Source organism: Schistocerca piceifrons, chromosome 7 (genome assembly GCF_021461385.2).
Source record: "Schistocerca piceifrons isolate TAMUIC-IGC-003096 chromosome 7, iqSchPice1.1, whole genome shotgun sequence".
Lineage (NCBI taxonomy): Eukaryota > Metazoa > Arthropoda > Insecta > Orthoptera > Acrididae > Schistocerca > Schistocerca piceifrons.
Genome location: NC_060144.1, coordinates 275319759 through 275338544, shown reverse-complemented (window position 1 = coordinate 275338544; position 18786 = coordinate 275319759). Strand labels below are relative to the sequence as shown.

At 35.6% G+C, this 18786-nt stretch overlaps 1 protein-coding gene and 1 non-coding gene across 2 annotated transcripts in view; both read left to right on the top strand.

Annotated features, from left to right (window-relative positions):
- The window catches only part of LOC124805624 (beta-1,4-glucuronyltransferase 1-like), a 124141-nt gene that overhangs the window by 90730 nt on the left and 14625 nt on the right, over positions 1-18786 (top strand). The window lies entirely within an intron of this gene.
- Positions 2591-2665, top strand: Trnal-caa. The gene has a single exon. It is a non-coding gene; the product is annotated as a tRNA-Leu (tRNA).

Here is an 18786-nt window from a genome sequence, read left to right as displayed (position 1 = left end):
AGAATAAAAAATAAAAAAATAAAATAAAATAAAAAATTCATGCATCTTTTTCTTCAACAGTAAAATTAACAACAACATGCTTTTCTCTGTCAGAAAAAACTTCTTTTGCATGCAGTGTCTGATAACAAAAGATACGCTAAATACTATTTGCTCATTTGAATGTGAAACAAAAACTGTGCCAACCATGAGTATCCTGTGTTTGGTGGGTAGCTTTTCTCTACCACCAAGAATTTCATTCACATGCAATATTTGATGATAAAAGACATGTTAAGTGCAATATGTCTCATTCAAATGTCAAATACAAACTGTGTGAACTATGAGTAGGACCTACCCAATTTGCGATATGTATTTAGTGACTTTTATAGCTTTCGCATGCTTCCAGATTATTCTAGAAGTTTCATTGTCAAATTGATTATTGTTTTGACATCTGGTTTTTACATACAGTCAAAATATAAATACAAATATATCTTTTTACAGTTAGAAAAATCTGAGAATCAAAATAGTTTCAAAAGATCTTTTATATAGTCCTGAATCAAAACTAGAACTTCCAAAATATTTCACATGAAAAAGGTTGTTTACATTTGAAAATACTGTATTTTTGTATCAAGAAAAATTGTTTGGTGAAGTTAGCTGTCTTTTCAGAAGGAATGAAGATCATTTATCTGATTAGTAATAAATTACAATTTTCCACAATTTATAGAAAGTTTGGCAACTTAGTAAATATACGGGGCATTTGTTACGAACTGTATGAATTAAATGAGAGCAAATTATATCTTTTATCAATATAAATTCCTCTGTTTTAAGTTATATGTTTGGTTACTTAACAGCTGAAATCTATAGGAAGACTAACATTTCACAATTTTACATATTCCCTAGTAAATGACAACAAACATTTTTATGCATTATAGAGAAATTTGGAAAGTGAAAAGCTCAAAAGTACACCAATGTATTGCAAACTTACATAAAGATAATGAATTGTGTACTTTATGATCAAGACCAGAACAAATTATACCATAGTTAAAGTGGTACCACAAGGTTCCCTTGATTCAAAACACCTTAATCGTGATTTGCTACAAGGAGAGATGCCATCTAACACTGGAACATGTAAATTTTAACTATCTGAATACAATGCAGTTAGCAAATGGATTGCCAATAGATCTAGAATCATAATTTATGAAGTTAAAATTTTTATTGGAAATAAAATGTACAGTTTCCCTTCTGAAAACAATAGGAGTAAAGCAAAAGAAACATTAAAGATTATTTTAGTGATTTAAACAGACCCCACTCAGCACGTGGTTTTCATGAGGAGAGGCATTTTCTTAGTTTTATTGATAATTACAGTAAAGCAGATAGAGTATACACTATCAAATCTAAAAGTCGAGTTTATTATAGTTTTGTCGAATGTGTTAATGAAACTGAACATTTAACTGGTAACCTGTTAAGAAACTGAGATGTAAAAATGGGAAATAATACATAAATTCAGATGTTTATCAAATTATAAGGCAGAAAGCATATGCACCTTATGTTCATGAAGCAAATGGCACAGCTTGTAAAATGCCTTACCTGTGCTGCTGCTTGGAGTCTCATGGGAGGAAGTTCAATTAGTTGCTGAAAACTGGTTGTTATGTATAAGTATCCATTAATATGTGCAACACAGCTTCAAATGTTTTTGACTTATTCTCACTTTTATTGTCACTTTAGTCACTACAACAACCAGTCCCATACCTCACATAAAATTTCATCATAGGCAGATAGTTATCTAACCTTACTAAACAGTACAACAGTGGCAAAACAATTACAGTGCACTTTGAATGATGTCCTGAAAATGGCTTCAGTTTTTACAGGCACTGAAAAACAATACTCTTTGTAATATGGAATGCAATGATACCAAAGATGCATAACACTAGTAAAAGAGAACTTACCTTGTTGGAGAAGGTAGGAGACGAGATACTGGCAGAAGTAAAGCTATGGGTACCGGGCGTGAGTCGTGCTTTGGTAGCTCAGTTGGTAGAGCACTTGCCCGCGAAATGCAAAGGTCCCGAGTTCGAGTCTCGGTCGGGCACACAGTTTTAATCTGCCAGGAAGTTTCATATCAGTGCACACTCCGCTGCAGAGTGAAAATCTCATTCTGGAAACATCCCCCAGGCTGTGGCTAAGCCATGTCTCTGCTATATCCTTTCTTTCAGGACTGCTAGCTCTGCAAGGTTCGCAGGAGAACTTCTGTAAAGTTTGGAAGGTAGGAGACGAGATACTGGCAGAAGTAAAGCTGTGGGTACCGGGCGTGAGTCGTGCTTCGGTAGCTCAGTTGGTAGACCACTTGCCGGCGAAAGGCAAAGGTCCTGAGTTCGAGTCTCGGTCGGGCACACAGTTTTAATCAGCCAGGAAGTTTCATATCAGCGCACACTCCACTGCAGAGTGAAAATCTCATTCCGGAAACATCCCCCAGGCTGTGGCACAGCCATGTCTCCGCTATATCCTTTCTTTCAGGAGTGCTAGTTCTGCAAGGTTTGCAGGGGAACTTCTGTAAAGTTTGGAAGGTAGGAGACAAGATACTGGCAGAAGTGAAGCTGTGGGTACCGGGTGTGAGTCGTGCTTCGGTAGCTCAGTTGGTAGAGCACTTGCCCGCAAAAGGCAAAGGTCCCGAGTTCGAGTCTCGGTCGGGCACACAGTTTTAATGTGCCAGGAAGTTTCAACTTACCATATTATTTGCAAATATAATTCAATTCAATTCAATTTATTAGCGTCCTTGTAGTACATCATCGAAATGATATAGGACTTGTCAATAAACATTACAATTTAAAATACATATACATGAAAATTTGTAATTGAATTTACATGTCACTTAGACATTACAATTTTAATAGAACTTTTAGAACATTAACATAAAAATACACAAGTAGGATAACAACGTACAAAAAAAAAAAAAGTTAGTGATTCTCACATCAAAGATTATTTACATTCTTACATTAACAGTTTCACACTTTCATAGAAACAGCAAGTATTTAAATGTGAGCAATTACACATATTTAGTATGTCAGGGAAATATTAACTGCACTTTTATTGTCAACGATTCACAAACTCTTCAATACTGTAAAAACTATTGCTTAATAACATGTTTTTTAATTCTCTTTTAAATATGTACAGTTTTGGTATTATTTTTAGTTCTTTGGGGAGAGCACTGTAGAGGATTTTGGGTTGGTATAGTACACTTTTGTGATACATAGCTGTTTTATGAATTTCTCTGTGGAAATCATTCCTATTCCTTGTTTCGTAGTTGTGAAATTCTCTGTTTAATGTAGAAAATTCCTCGTGTTCTTTTAAGAAACATATGCTTTCGTATATGTATAAAGATGGTAGTGTCATGATTTTTAATTCTTTGAAAGCTTGCCTACAAGAGTCTCTATATCCTATACCTTTTATTATTCTGACTGCCTTCTTTTGTAGTCTAAATGAGTGTTTTGTTAGACTGATGTTCCCCCAAAACTGTACGCCGTATCTTAATAAACTGTGCATGAATGAGAAATAAACACATAACACTGTTTTAATATTACATCAGCTTTTAAGCATTCTAAGTATATAACATGTTTGACTTAATTTTTTGTTCAATGATATTACATGCTTTTCCCATCTTAAGTGTTCATCAAACCATACTCCCAAGAATTTAGTGTATGATGCTTGTTCAATCTTACACTTACCCAGTTCTACTGTAAGGTTAGTTTTTATTTTATTTGTAATGTGTCTGAAGTTGATCCACATTGTTTTTTTGGCATTCACAATGAGTCTGTTTTCATTAAACCATCTGTCTGCTTCGTCTGTTGCTAATGTGACTTTTTCCTGTAAGTCAGCTTCACTATTTGCTTTAACAAACAAACTTGTATCATCAGCAAACAGTACTGCCTCTGCTTCAGATAGATGACTTGGTAGGTCATTGATAAATATTAAAAACAGTAATGGCCCTAATACAGATCCCTGGGGTACTCCATACAAAACTCTCTCGAATCTTGATGAATATGTCCTATCTGCCTGGCTTGTCTCCACCTTCTGATACCTGTCTGACAGATATGATTCAAACCATTTGTGGGCAACTCCACGTATCCCATAGGCATATAACTTCCTAAGCAGTAACTTATGGTCGATGACATCAAAGGCCTTTGATAAGTCTAAAAACAATCCACAATTTAATTCCTTTCTGTTTATGGAATTTAGAACAAGTTGCAAAAAATTGAAGATAGCTGTTTCAGTTGATTTATTTTTACGGAAACCATTTTGCGCATTAACCAATATTCTATTCTTAATAAGAAATTTGTATAGTCTCTGATACATTATCCTTTCTATTATTTTTGAGAAACCTGACAACATTGATAAAGGCCTAAAAATATGTGTTAGAATATTGACAATAATGTTTACAACACATCACTTTACAGCAACTTCAGATTATATTTCTAATGTAATCATGAAATTAGAAGATAATGACACTGAGCATTGTAAGGGCATAAACATTGCTGATATTTAATCCTGTAATGTTTTGACCGTAAAAATCAATTGGTCAGTGAAAGGTATTTTATAGGGTGGCTGGAAATTCACATCATAAACTTGTACAACTTATAGAGGGGAGTGAGTAATATTTTGATAGGAACCCCTGTCTGGAAATGTACTGTTTCCATTCTAAGATTGTTTCAATTCAGATGTTTAACTCATCCACTTCTGCTTGATGAACTGAATTAGGTGTGACACAGTACAATTATTAGGTAATGGTTTGAAAGGAAACACATCAAAACATCCATTTATCACTTCAAACATTTACCTGTATTAACATTTAAACATTACATTCTGTATGTACAGTATGCTGGGTTGTTTTTTGTTTTGGAATAATGTAAGCAGGTAATGTTTAAGTGTTATTACAAAAAACTGAGCTTAAGTGGTAAATAGATGTTTTGTTATGTTTTATTTTGAAATGTTTCCTAATAATTGTACTGTATCATGCCTAATTCACTTGCTCAAGCAGAAGTGAATGAATTAATCATCTGAACTGAAATCGTCATAGAATGGAAAATGTACATTCCAGGACATGGGTTCCTATTCAAAATATTTGATCTCCCCTCTACAAGTCCTATATGTTGTAATGGGAATTTCCTGACACCTCTGTATGAATGTTACAAATTATTTTTAGCATTCTTTTAGATTCTACACTTTAGCTAGACTCTTAAAATTACAAGTTATTATTAACAGATGTAATTTTATATAATTTTACATAATATACAGGGTGGTCCATTGATAGTAAGTGGGCCAAATATCTCATGAAATAAGCATCAAATGAAAAAACTGTAAAGAACGAAACTCATCTATCTTGAAGGGGGAAACCAGATGGCGTGAGATATTTTGCCCGGTCACAATTAATGGAACACCCTGTATATACACACCCTACAACTAATGAAATTATTAGTGCCAATCTTGGATTTGAAATATTATTAATTAATACTTGCTTGATTTTCACAAATTTAAAAATCATTAATTGTCAGTTAATAAACATCTTCTGTGTACTGTATTGTTAAGATGTTATTTAAAGTAGGTGGCTGAAGCCATGTGAGTGGCAGTACTAGAATGGGTTTGTCGTGTATACACTGTGGATGTCTTATTCATGATTCAAATGTAATAAATAGTCCAAGGCAAGCTGTGGTGTGTGGACTGTGTTACTTAGTAATTACCGAAAATTTTATTTTTCCTACAAGAGATCCCTTTTCATTCTCTGTCTCAAGTACAGCTTACACTGAGCCCGTTCTGAGCCAGTTTTGTATATTTCAAAATGTATGTACAATGCCTGGCTGATACAAGTGTGTTCAAACAAATTCACGCTAGAAGTAGAAGCAAATGATTTTGAAGACAATGATGACTGATGTGCACCGTAGTTTCATGTCTTCAGGGGTTGCACTTTCATTTGTGTGCTATGTGATTGGCAATCACAGGGCCCTAATGTGGTAATTTTTTTCAAAATGTTTACTTTTCGTTTTCCACATTCATTCTCTGGGAAATCTGTAAATCTTTCTAGTTATTTTCTGACGTCATGCTATCTTCCTTCATTAGGTAGTAGGTGGAAATAATAAATATTTTCAAGTGTAGTTTCACAGAATATGAATGAAAAGTTTATCTACTGTCTTGTCTAAGAGATGAACAAATTTTCTTTAAGGTACTTTACATTGTTATGATGGAAAAACCTATTTACACTTACACTAAAATAATGAAGGAACTGTGTTGCATTTTGGAAAAGAACACATCATGCTGGTTTTTAAGGAAAGTATATTCAATGAAATGACATCTGATATACTTTAGTTCTCTGTGCTGTCTGGTTTAATGGAAATGCATATACATAAAACTTTGAGTTGCAGACAGGCACGATTAAAAGACACTCACATGTGGCTTTCATCCACAGCCTTTTTCAGTGAAGAGAGGAGTCATACAACATTCACACACCCACACAAGTAAGCACACCTCACGTGCATAAAACTCCAGCAACTTGAGCCAGAATGCAGCATCACATGGGATGCAAACAGCAATCGGGAGGGGTTTGAGAAGGGGAAGGGATAGTAACGTATGGGTGGGGAGAGAGCGGAACACTGCCTGGTGAAGTGTGCAGGGACTAGACTCCAACAGGTGCAACGTCAGGATGTTGTGGGGTAGGGCGGTGGGGAAAACAGGAACAAAAAAGGAGAGGAGCAGGGAAAATGGGCAGATGAGTTGGCAGAGGGCTGCAAATAAACAGGGTGGGAGATAAGAATGGGGAGGAGATGATAGAACATAGGGGGTGGAAACTATTGGGTGGAGGGTGTGGGAACAGTATGTTACTTTATTACCGTAGGTTGAGGTTAGGATAATTACGGGAGCACAGAATGTGTTGTAAGGATAACTGCCACCTGCACAGTTCAGAAAAGCTAGTGATGGAGGGGAGGATCCAGGTAGCTCAGGTAATGAAGCAGCCATTGAAATCAAGTGTGTTGTGCTTAGCTGCATGTTGTGCCATGGGTGGTCTCCTTGCTCTTGGTCATAGTTTGGCAGTGTGCCCCAGGGAAGTTCCACAGGATGATCTACTTTGCTCTTGTACTCCTGTAAGGGATTGGATACTTCTGTGCATCCAAACTGAAGTATCATTTTTCCATCTGGCATACACGTATTATATGGGTATGGATTCAGACATGCATGTCTGAATGAACAGACTCCATATCCACATAACATATCAATGCCAGATGGCATTACAATACTTCAGTGTGGATGCACAACAGTATCTGAAAACATATGGGAATTCAGTTAGTCCATGAGCAAGGGGATTAATGGGTAGGGGGCACTACGCTGTAGCATGCAGCCTATGGAGATATGGGTTGGATAGTCAAGGCAGTTAAGGCAACTGCTTGCATAAAGTGGAAAATCCAGATTTGACTCACAGTCTGGCACAAATTTTCATCTGTCACCATTGACTTCACTCATCGCCCCATTACTGTGAAATGTCAGATATTCCTTTTATCAGGTAAGAATTCTGTTGTGAGTTGAGGACATTAAGCTGAAATTTCAAACCTTAACAAGTTTTGTCACTTGACCCAAGTTCACATAGAGAGAAGAGATCATTTTTCAGACCACACTTGTAATTTTTGTAAAAAACCTTAATGAATTGGAACTATGCCACATATGAGTAATTTTGTGAGTAAACTGGATTAATTTTAGTGATATGATGGCAAGAGGTGGAAAGTGTTGGACATATGCTGGATGATTGTAATTTGGAAATCAATATAATATGGTCAGAATATTTTAGGTAGGGTAATGAATTACGTTGTACTACGGGAACTGGCTATGAGTAATGTGATGTCATGTTGAGTCATTCTAAATATGCTGTCATGATGATATGTTAGGATTTTCTTCAGTTATACAGGACATTTGAGAGGTACAGGTTACACTTTATTTTGGTGATGGTGATTACAATAAGGTGGTCTGTGTTAAGAAACTTTATTCTGAGATGCACTGTGTCATGATCAGTTGTATCACACAGTATTTATATGTATCAGAGAGTAAGATGAAAGTCTATAATGTTTTTAATGTTACACTGATGCTCATATGAAAAAATATATTGATTACATCTAATGGATTTCTGATATAACATGTTTTGGGACAATGGAAATACTAACCACAGTTAATTGTGGAAAGTGTTTGGAATAAAGTGATATTGCTGACTAGTACTTTGTAACAGCCGGGTGTTTCTTGTAGCAAGAGTAGACTATTTAAGAGAGTAATTAGGGGATTGTGAAACTGGAGAAAATTGTTTGTGAATTAGATAAGGTGTGGGGAGATGTAGTGTCTGATTATATGATGACAGGTTTACTGTTACAAAATAATTTTGTGAAAAGGTAAGAAATATATCAAAACATTAGTGTCCTGAAGTGCACTCTGTCATAGGGATTTGATACTGCTGTGGGAGTACACTCAGAATTTTATACTATTTGTTGTAAAAAATGTAAATTAGTTATCAGGCTGTATTTCAAATTTTACTAAGAAAACGGATTTTGTTCATATCTCATATTGTGTAGTTACACTTTGCCATATATGAGGTATACGTAAAGTTGAGCTTTTGCATATTATAAAGTGTTTTGAAGTCATAGAACTTATTTGTGTTAGCATCAAAAGTTGAAACGTGGCACATGAACTCAACATTACCTTATTCATTCTGTTGTCATATGAGGAACATGGTTATTTAACAATTGCTCCTGTATGCAAGATTTTATCATATTTTTGTTGTTCTCTTAATACTATATGCAAATGCTAATTAGATATTTCAAGTGACATGCATTAATAATCTATATTTATGTGAATTCTCTTTGATGCAATGAAACATTTCAGTTTGGTGGAGACAGTTTATATTACTTGCCTGTTATTATAATTATGAAACACATCATTGCCTTGTTATTGCAATAGTAAGCAAAACATTGCCATTTATAATACACACAGTATGGCAGATTACTTGCAGATACAGTGTTAAATCAGAATTGAAGAGGTGACTGTGCTAGGAGGAAATCGTTCTCGCTAAGATTGTTTTGTCAATATATATTTTGTCCTAACTAGAACACAGTTGTTATTACTAAACACCATGACCTCCAATGATTATAAAATTTTGTAAATACTAACATGTCCATATTATTTGCTACTATACTAGTTTTGGCCATTCCGTGATTTGCTGAAGCTAAAGAGGAACTCACTTACTTACTTTCTTACTGCGTTGGCCACACAAACTGCAGTCGGTCTTTGGCCTCACCAATCAGCCTCCTCCAGTGTCCTCGGTCCCTGTATTCTTCTTCAGACAGCCCTAGCGTACTCATATCCTCTCTGAGCTGATCAGTCAATTGGAATTACGGGCTTTCCCAAGGTCTTTTGCCTCTTAATATCTTCCTCCACTACCTGCATGATGATCTGGCCTTCTCAACACATTACATGTCCATACCACTACAGTCTTCTTTCTTTGATCACTGCCATGATGTCAATTGACTTGTATAGCTCCTGCAATTCACAGTTCTTTCTTTTCCTCCATTCATCTCAGTCCTTCACTGGCTCAAAAATCTGTGTGAAGACGGCACTCTCAAATGTCAGGAGTTTTCTTTCCATCTTTTAGGTGATGGTCCATGACTCTGCTCCATATAAGACTACAGGTTACATTATTGTGTTTTAGATTTCAGTCTTTGAGGAGTTTGATAGAAGCCAGGACTTTACAGCTTTCCTAGAGCAAACCTTGACCTGTTTCCTGCTTGTATTCAGGAGATCATTTCCTTGTCTATTTCATTCCTTTCATTGAGTATAGCCCCAAGATACTTAAAGTCTCTTACCCTTTTGAAGACTGTGTCCTCCACCTTCAGGGGTCTGTCATCATTTTGTCTGCTGACTATGAAGTATTTTGTCTTATCCATATTCAACTTCGGGCCTTCTCTCATTGCTTCTTCCATTAATGTTCTTCTCATCTGAACCAGGTGTTGCTCTTTCTCTGCTATTAAAACTACATTATCCGCATAAGCCAGGTTGTTGATCCTTCTTCGCAGCTGTATTCCTGTCTCTGGGCTTGCCAGGAACTTGAAAACTGATTTATACTTTTGAATCGTTTGTGACTTATGCTGAGAAAACATGATGCTAAAGACTGATTCTGCACCAATTCTCTGTATGATTAGTGAAGCAAAAGAATGTTCTCACTCTCTGAAGTTTTGCAGAATCAAAATGAGTATTGAGATACAACTCACATTGTCAAGTTGTTCAACTAACATTGTGATTGCTAAATACTGTGATGCCCAAGTACAAATAAAGTTACAACTTGTTAATTTCTATATAATCTAACTTGCATGCTTTTATGAAGGATGTAGTAGATCATGTTGCTCAATATGCACACTTATTTGCAAACCAGACTCAGAGAGCTAACTCTTTATGAGGAATTTAGTCTTGCCCCAGATGATTTGACAATGCAGATGCACTTGTATGTATACAAACTTACATTACCTTCTGCTTTTATTTAGCTGGAACAAAAATTTACAAATATTATGATATGATGACTAGAGGGATAGACAGAAGATTACTAGTATTTCTTGTTTTTCAATGATTTATGTACAATTTGACTGTACATATTTTAATTAATTGAATTTAATTACATTTTCTTGTTACCAAAATGCATAGTTTTTGTTATATTCATCTGCCTAAACAATTAAACAACAGAAAAACTGAGGATGGAATAGTGACAATATTGTGAAAAGGATGATGTGTGTGCATGTACACATATGTGTGTGTGTGTGTGTGTGTGTGTGTGTGTGTGTGTGTGTGTGTGTGTGTGTGTGTTGGGGGGGGGGGGGGGGGGCTGTTGTCTATTCTGATGAAGGCCTATTTGGCTGAATGCTTTGTTTCACATGCTTTTTGTTGTACGTATCTGCAACTCAGCATCTCCACTGTATAGTGAGTAGCAACTATCCTTTTCATAATATTGGCTAAACAACTAGCTATTAGCAACTATTATTTTCTGTTATGGCATACACACATCTGTGTAATATTGTTTCTTGTAAATACTAATTTTCTGTTTTCATAAACTTCAATTCATGCAGATATGTGGCATCAGAAATTTTATCATGTTTGAGTTTGACATATAAAAAGAGTAATAAGCTTACCTGTATAATTGATTGTTTAATAATCTTCTAAATCAACTTCTGATTGCATTGTGACTACACTCTTGTAATGAGGAGAATGCAGTATTTCAAAGACTACCTGATGGGTTTAGGTGTGAAGCAACTGAACAAAATGGATGAGTAGTGGGATACTAAATGGTGACACTTCTTATTCTTGAGGTTTGGACATGTTCGCAAAACTGCACAATGGAAAGTGAACCTGTGTGAGATATTTATGAAAATCTTATTATAACATGTTAAATCACATACACTGCAAAATATGAACATGAACAAATGTTCCTTGTAAAATTTCATTAATATTATTTACTGTCTGTAAGTATTATATTTGTGTTAATCTATTTATAAACACACAATACTTTTATGTTGTTGTATTTGTGAGGCCTCATTAAGAACTGTATTTTATGTTTCATAGTACATCATGTTATTAGCATGATTCTATCTGTTAGCTGATGTGTTTAGCTTCCTTTTAGTTCTACAAGAAATTTTGACTCTCTTAGTGATCCACAGACTAGAGTCTGATTTAGACAGGTCTTCTCTCACTGCCTTTTTAGGTGATAATTCTTCCATCTTGTAACTTTAGCTAAGGATGTATTAAATTAATATTAACTGCAGCATATACAGGGCACCAGGCTACAAGCTGTAGTTGATGAATAGTTTTCCAGGGTTTATCTACTTATAAATTTCAAACTTTTTCAAAATTAATCTGTTTTTCTGTCTCTACTATTTTAACTTGTGACTTGGAGTTACCCATTATGGACAATGATGCCACTTAGAACATGATGATGAAGACCTTTCTTTGAAACCTCATATTTTTATGCAATACACATATCTATATAATATGACTGATAAAGTAATTGTTGTCACTATTTTGTCACACACTAAACTTACACTTTGTAACAAATATCCCATTCTGCTCCATCAATGACCTGGCAGAGTCTTCTGAATAAGTGACAGAATGGGACAACATATTCTTGACTGCTTCATGTGCTTTGGAATGGCTGTATAGTGTGTACTGATAAATATGTGAACAAAATAAGTTACTTTGATCGTTTAACGAGCTTAAGTTAAACATTTTATAGTGTGTATATGTGGATTAGTAATTGTTCTCGGTGAGTAACTAAAAATACGGCGATCTGTTGAAAGAACAGGGACATATTGTGCTTTGAAACTAACTAGTGCACAATGGCCGCGACCAGTTCAGAAAATTTGAATTCTATTTACGAAATAAGTGAGGAAGCGTGGAATAAACCATGTTCCTGTAACAAAACAGCAAGAAAAGGCATGTGTTGTGTAAAGTGTAACAGGAAATTCCATTACTCGTGTGTAAATTCAACGAATAGAGTGAAAAGCTGGAAATGCAGTGATTGTTTTCGTACTGACGGTGACGATATGGACGAAATCAAAACAGACCCGTTAAAAACGTGTGTGTGCGAAAAGTTACAGAATGAACTCAGAATAGTAAGAAAGGAACTTAAGTATTCGAAAACAATTATATGTTTGCTAACAAACGAACTACAGAAGTGAGAATCAGGCAAGATAGAAATGTGCAACAGCTACAGATTTGATGCACCCAACATAAATCACGATTCACAACACAGTGTGCATACCACAACACAGAATGCAGTTCAAAAGGAAATCAATCTATGGGTGCAGCAATGAAAATGCAAACCTTTGCTCCTGAGAGTCAGTCAGTGAATAGGAGACCCAAAATATTCGTTGCCTCAGATAGCCATGGCAGAGACTGTGCAAGAAACATTTTAAACTTAGCTTCAAATAAATATGATGTTGAAGGGAAGGTGATACCAGGTGCCCCCACTAGTGTAATACTAAAAAAAATGCAATGACCTCCATAAGCTGACAAGTGAAGATTTTGCAGTTAACTGGGCAGGCGTTAACAATGTAGCAAAGAATGAAACCAAGTTGGCAATTCGTTCACTACATAAAGCCTTGTCAGCATTACAAAATACAAATACAAAAGTGATTGTAGTTGGTGTACCACATAGACATGACCTGCCTGAATGGTCTTGTGTAAACCAAGAAATTCAATCTGCAAACAGAAAACTAAAAAAAACAGTGAAAGGCTTCCATAACACTTGTTTTATTGATACTCCTAGTAACAAGGAGCTTTATACAGCACAAGGACAACACCTTAATGCAACTGGTAAAGAACTAATTGCCATAAGGATTTATGAATCAGTGGAAACAAACAGGAAAGTGTACAAAACAGCAATAGAACTTAAATGGAAGGATACTGAAGTCTCAGATAAAGAATCAGTGAGAATTGTTATTGACACAACTCCAGCACAAATAACAACAGAATCCTTAAAAGTGAACTCTGTTTGTGGGGAGAGGACAATTACTCAAGCAATAAACTTACCCAAGAGGACAGCGCAAAAGTTTGAAGAAGCAGCAAATAAGGTGGCAGGAAAAAAGGCACCATATAAGAAGAGAGACCTACTTGCAAAAAGAAGAACAGCAAATCAAGCTCAAGGGATGAGAATACCAACATGTGGAGTACGGCAGTCAACCCAAAAAAAGAAACCACAACTGAGGGACCAGGATTTTTGGTGGGATCAGCAGTGGTTTCACAGACGAAAGCAGTTAACAAAGTGAGTCATCAAGTGGATGAACAGGTATGTGACCATCATAACACACATGATCACAGTGCATCAAGATTAAAGACATTAACGGAACCTACAACTTCAAATATAAAGTCAAATTGCTCTCAGAGGAATACAGACAGAGACAAACTACTTACTTTTCTACAAGTTAACATACGTTGTATTAGAAATAAAATTTTAGAAGTAGAACATTTATGTAACACTGAGGATGTAGATGTTATATGTGTATCTGAGCACTGGTTAACACAAGAACAAGTAAATATGTTCATTCCCCAAGGGTATGTTGGGGGAGACATGATATGTAGAAAACAGAGAAAGAATGGTGGGGCGGGAATTTTTGTCAAAGAAGGAATAATGTTTTCCAGAATTGATGTATCTACATACTCCTCAGAGCTAGATGGGGAGTTTAGTTGCGTAAAACTAATGAATGAAAATATAGTGGTAGTTAGTCTATATAGGTTGCCAGATGGTGATGTAAATTTGTTTATTGAAAAATGTGAATTAATAATTAAAAAAATATTGAAGAGTAAAATGAGAATTGCTATATGTGGTGATTTCAACATAGAAATGGTAAACACACAGAGACCAGTTGCTAGGACATTTTTGAATATGCTAAGATCATTAGACCTCTATTGTACAAATAACTGTGCCACACGTAAGAATGCCTGTATAGACAATATTATTGTGAATTTCCATAGGGAGGATTTTACAGTTAGACTTGCAGAAAGTGGACTTGCAGATCATGAGCCACTACTCCTTACCCTCTGTAAGAGGCAGCCAGTTAAAACTGAAGAATCTAAAGTAGTAGTGGTACGAAGAAAGAAGGAAGAGTACATAAACATGTTTGTTGATAGATTAGGAAGTGCAGATTGGGACTTTATATATAATTGTCAATCTGGAAAAAGGGAAGCTGAAATTACCTTTGGCAACTTCTTTAAAAAGTACACAGATTTATGGTATTCTTGATCACCAGTAAAAAACATTAGATATCCAAATGAAATGAAAAAGAAAAGTCTGAACTGGTTCACACAAGAGCTAGTAGAAATTAGAGGAAACTTGCATATGCTGTACCAGATGCATAAACAAGCCTCTGACCAAGGGGCAGAACAGAGTGTGAACATTCATAGGTCATATCTGAAATGCAAAAAATACTATAAAGCTAAACTACTTCTGGCAAAAAAGCAAGCAGTGGAGAACTATATAGAAAGAGCTCCCAATAAATGCAAGGCAGCCTGGCAAATAATAAAACAAGAGAATACACCGAAACGCACAGAAACAGCTCTGCTTGATCCTGAAAAATTAAACGAGTACTTTTTAAACTCAGTTAAAGAAATAAGTAACAGTATCAAAGCAACAAATTCATCTGCAATGTACCTTGTTGGAACACCACTGCCTGTTAACCTGGCATTTCAATGGAGGGCTGTCACACCTGCTGATGTTATAAAAGCTGTATCCAAATTTTCAGGTTCTAAAAGTATGGACTGTTATTGGTTATCAAATAACATAATTAAAAAGACAATACACTCAATCGCCAAACCATTAGCTTATATTTTTAATAAATGTGTAGAATTTGGAGTTTTTCCAGATGCACTCAAGGTATCAAAAGTTGTCCCAGTTTTTAAAAAAGGAGACAAACATCTCCCCCAAAGCTACAGACCAGTCTCCATTGTTCCAATATTCTCAAAGGTATTTGAGGCGCTGATACACACACAAATAAGCAACTTCTTTGAAAAACACAATATCCTATGTAACAATCAGTTTGGCTTTCGAAAGGGGAAGAACACAACAGGGGCCATCTTGGAAATCATTGACCAAACCTTAACAGCTTTTGAAAATAATAACATGGTATCACTGGTATTATGTGACCTAAGCAAAGCTTTCGATTGCATTCCTGTTGACATACTACTGGGGAAACTAGAGTTTTATGTGGTGAGAGGGAGCACTTTATCTGTGATAAATTCTTATTTAAGTAACCGAAAACAATTCGTTTCAGTCAGAAATTTAAATTCTTCCATCATGGAAATCAGCACAGGTGTACCACAAGGGTCTATCCTTGGACCCTTCTTCTTCATTGTCGCTATTAATGATTTACCTAAAAATATAGCTCACCCTGTTGTTTGTTATGCTGACGATACAACACTACTTACCACACATCAGAACATTTCATATCTGAGTAACCTAACAAAAGAAACACTAGATAAGGCCCTGGACTGGTTTGCAGCCAATAAGCTCCTATGCAACCCTGACAAAACACAACAACTTTTAATGGGAACATCAAATTAAGTAGGCAATAAGTCGGTAAAACTCTTAGGTATTCACATTGACTCAAAACTATATTGGGAGGAACATGTCAATCATGTATGTGAAAAAATATCTCGGGTGGCATACCTTCTCTTGAAACTAAGGGAGGTAGTGAGCTTGGAGTACCTCGGGGTGACATACTTTGGGCTATTCCAGTCGCATATTTCATATGGTCTTATTATTTGGGGGCACTCCCCTCACATCAAAAACGTATTGAAATTACAAAAAAAAAGTCATACGTATAATTTGTAAAAGAGGTCATAGCGAGCACTGTCGTCCTCTTTTCTCCAGACTCAGAATACTTACAATTATAAATTTATACATCTATGTGTCTGTACTCTATATTAAAAATAATATTTCAGAATTTATTGCCAGAAAGGAAATACACAAACACAACACCAGGGCGAATGGTAATTTAGACATACCGTGCCACAGATTAGCGAGAACAGGAAATTCCCACAAAGTTAACCCACTCAAAATGTTCAATAAACTGCCAATTCATGTTCAGTCTATGGATACAAATTCTTTTAAAATTAAGTGGTACAGCTGGCTGTCAGATCATCCATTCTATGACATTAAATAATTCTTTGAGATGCCTGAGGAGAATATAAGCATTTAAAAGTTGTCTGTAGTTAAACATATTATTTTGTGCTGTGGTTAATCATGTGTAATTACAAAGTTTATACTATAAATAACACAATACCTTATTATATTAGATTATAAGATAGCTTGTTGCGTTAGCTTTTAAAAGCTATCCTTTGTAATTTGGTACACTGCCATGCTTCAAATGTATTTATAATGTATTGACAGAAGTTTATTTTGTTATTCTGTATGTACTAGTACATCTTGTATGACGAAGCCAATATCATTGTAAAATGATCTATGGTGAATAAAATTCTTGAAATTCTTGAAAAATACATCAGTACCAAGCCAACTCAAGAATACTATACCAATGATGTGATTAGTAAACAGTATAGTAGACAGTTTTTAATGTTATTTGCAAATGTGTCAGGTACTAAGTTGATAATCATGTTCGGATCAAGTCATGTTAAAGTAATTTCAGATCATACTGTTAATGTAATTAGAAATTAAATGATGATGAAGACGTGAGCATTGTAAGGGCACAAACATTGGTGTTATTTAGTCCTGTAATGTTTGGACTATAAAAAACAATTGTTCAGAGAAAGGTATTTTGTATGAACATTACATATTATTGTTATCATTCTTTTAGAAGTTGTAAATTACCTACATTCTTAAAATTTATCACAAGTCATTATTAACAAATGTAATTTCATATAGTTTTGTGTTACATGTATATACACCCTACAACTGATGAAATTGATAACACAAAACCTTGGATTTCTAATATTATTGATTATCACTTGGTTGATTTCACTGATTTAAAAATCATAATTGTAAATTTTGTAAAAGTTATGTTCCCTGTAGTGAAGCCTATACGCTGAGGTGAAAAAAATCATGGGCTAGCCATATAAACATACACAGATGGTGGTAGTATCATATACACAAGGTATAAAAGGGCAGTGCATTGGCAGATTGGTCATTTTTACTCAGATGCTTCATGTTAAAAGGTTTCAGAGGTGATAGTGGCCACATGACAGGAATTAACAGACTTTGAATGAGGAATGGTTATTGGAGCTAGACACATGGGACATTCCACTTCAGAAATCATTAGTGAATTCAGTATTACAAGATATATAGTGACAAGAGCGTGCTGAGAATAACAAATTTCAGGCAGTATCTCTCACCATGAACAAACGCAGTGATCAACGGCCTTCACTTAATGACTGATAGCAGCAGCATTTGCTTAGAGTTGTTACAACTAACAGACTAGAAACACAACATGAAACAACCACAGAAATTAAGTGGCACATATGACAAACATATTTGTTAGGATAGTGTGGTGAAATATGGTGTTAATTGGCTATGACAGGTGACAATCTATGTGAATGCCTTTGCTAACAACACAACAATACCTGTGTTGTCTCTCCTGGGTGCATGACCATATGAGTTGGACCCTAGATGACTGTAAAACTGTTGTCTGGTCAGATGAGTCTTGATCCCAGCTGGTAAGAGCTGATGATAGGGTTCAAGTGTGGCACAGACCCCACAAAGCCATGGACCCAATTTGTCAACAAGGTACTGTGAAAGCTGGTGGTGGCTCCATAACAGTTTGGGCTGTGTTTCCATGGAATGTAATGGGATCTCTGGTTCAACTTAACTGATCATTGACTGGAATCCATTATGTTCAGCTACTTGGATATCATTTTCAGCCATTCATGGACTTTGTGTTCCTAAACAACTATGGAATTTTTGAGGATGACAAAGTGCCATGTCAACGAGGCCACAGCTGTTTGCAACTGATTTGAAAAGCATTCTGGACAGTTTGAATGAATTATTTGGCTACCCATATTGCCTGACATGAATCCCATTGAACATTTGTGGGACATAATCAAGAGGTCAGTTCATGTACAAAATTCTGCACCAGCAACACTTCAACAATTATGGATGGCTATCAGGCAGCATGGCTCAATATTTCCACAGGGGCTTCTGCCTGTTGAGCTACTGTACTATACTAGACAAAATGATGTCCAACACAATATTAGGAGGTATTCCATAATTTTTGTTGCCTCAGCATGTATTGTGTTCTTAAGACGTTA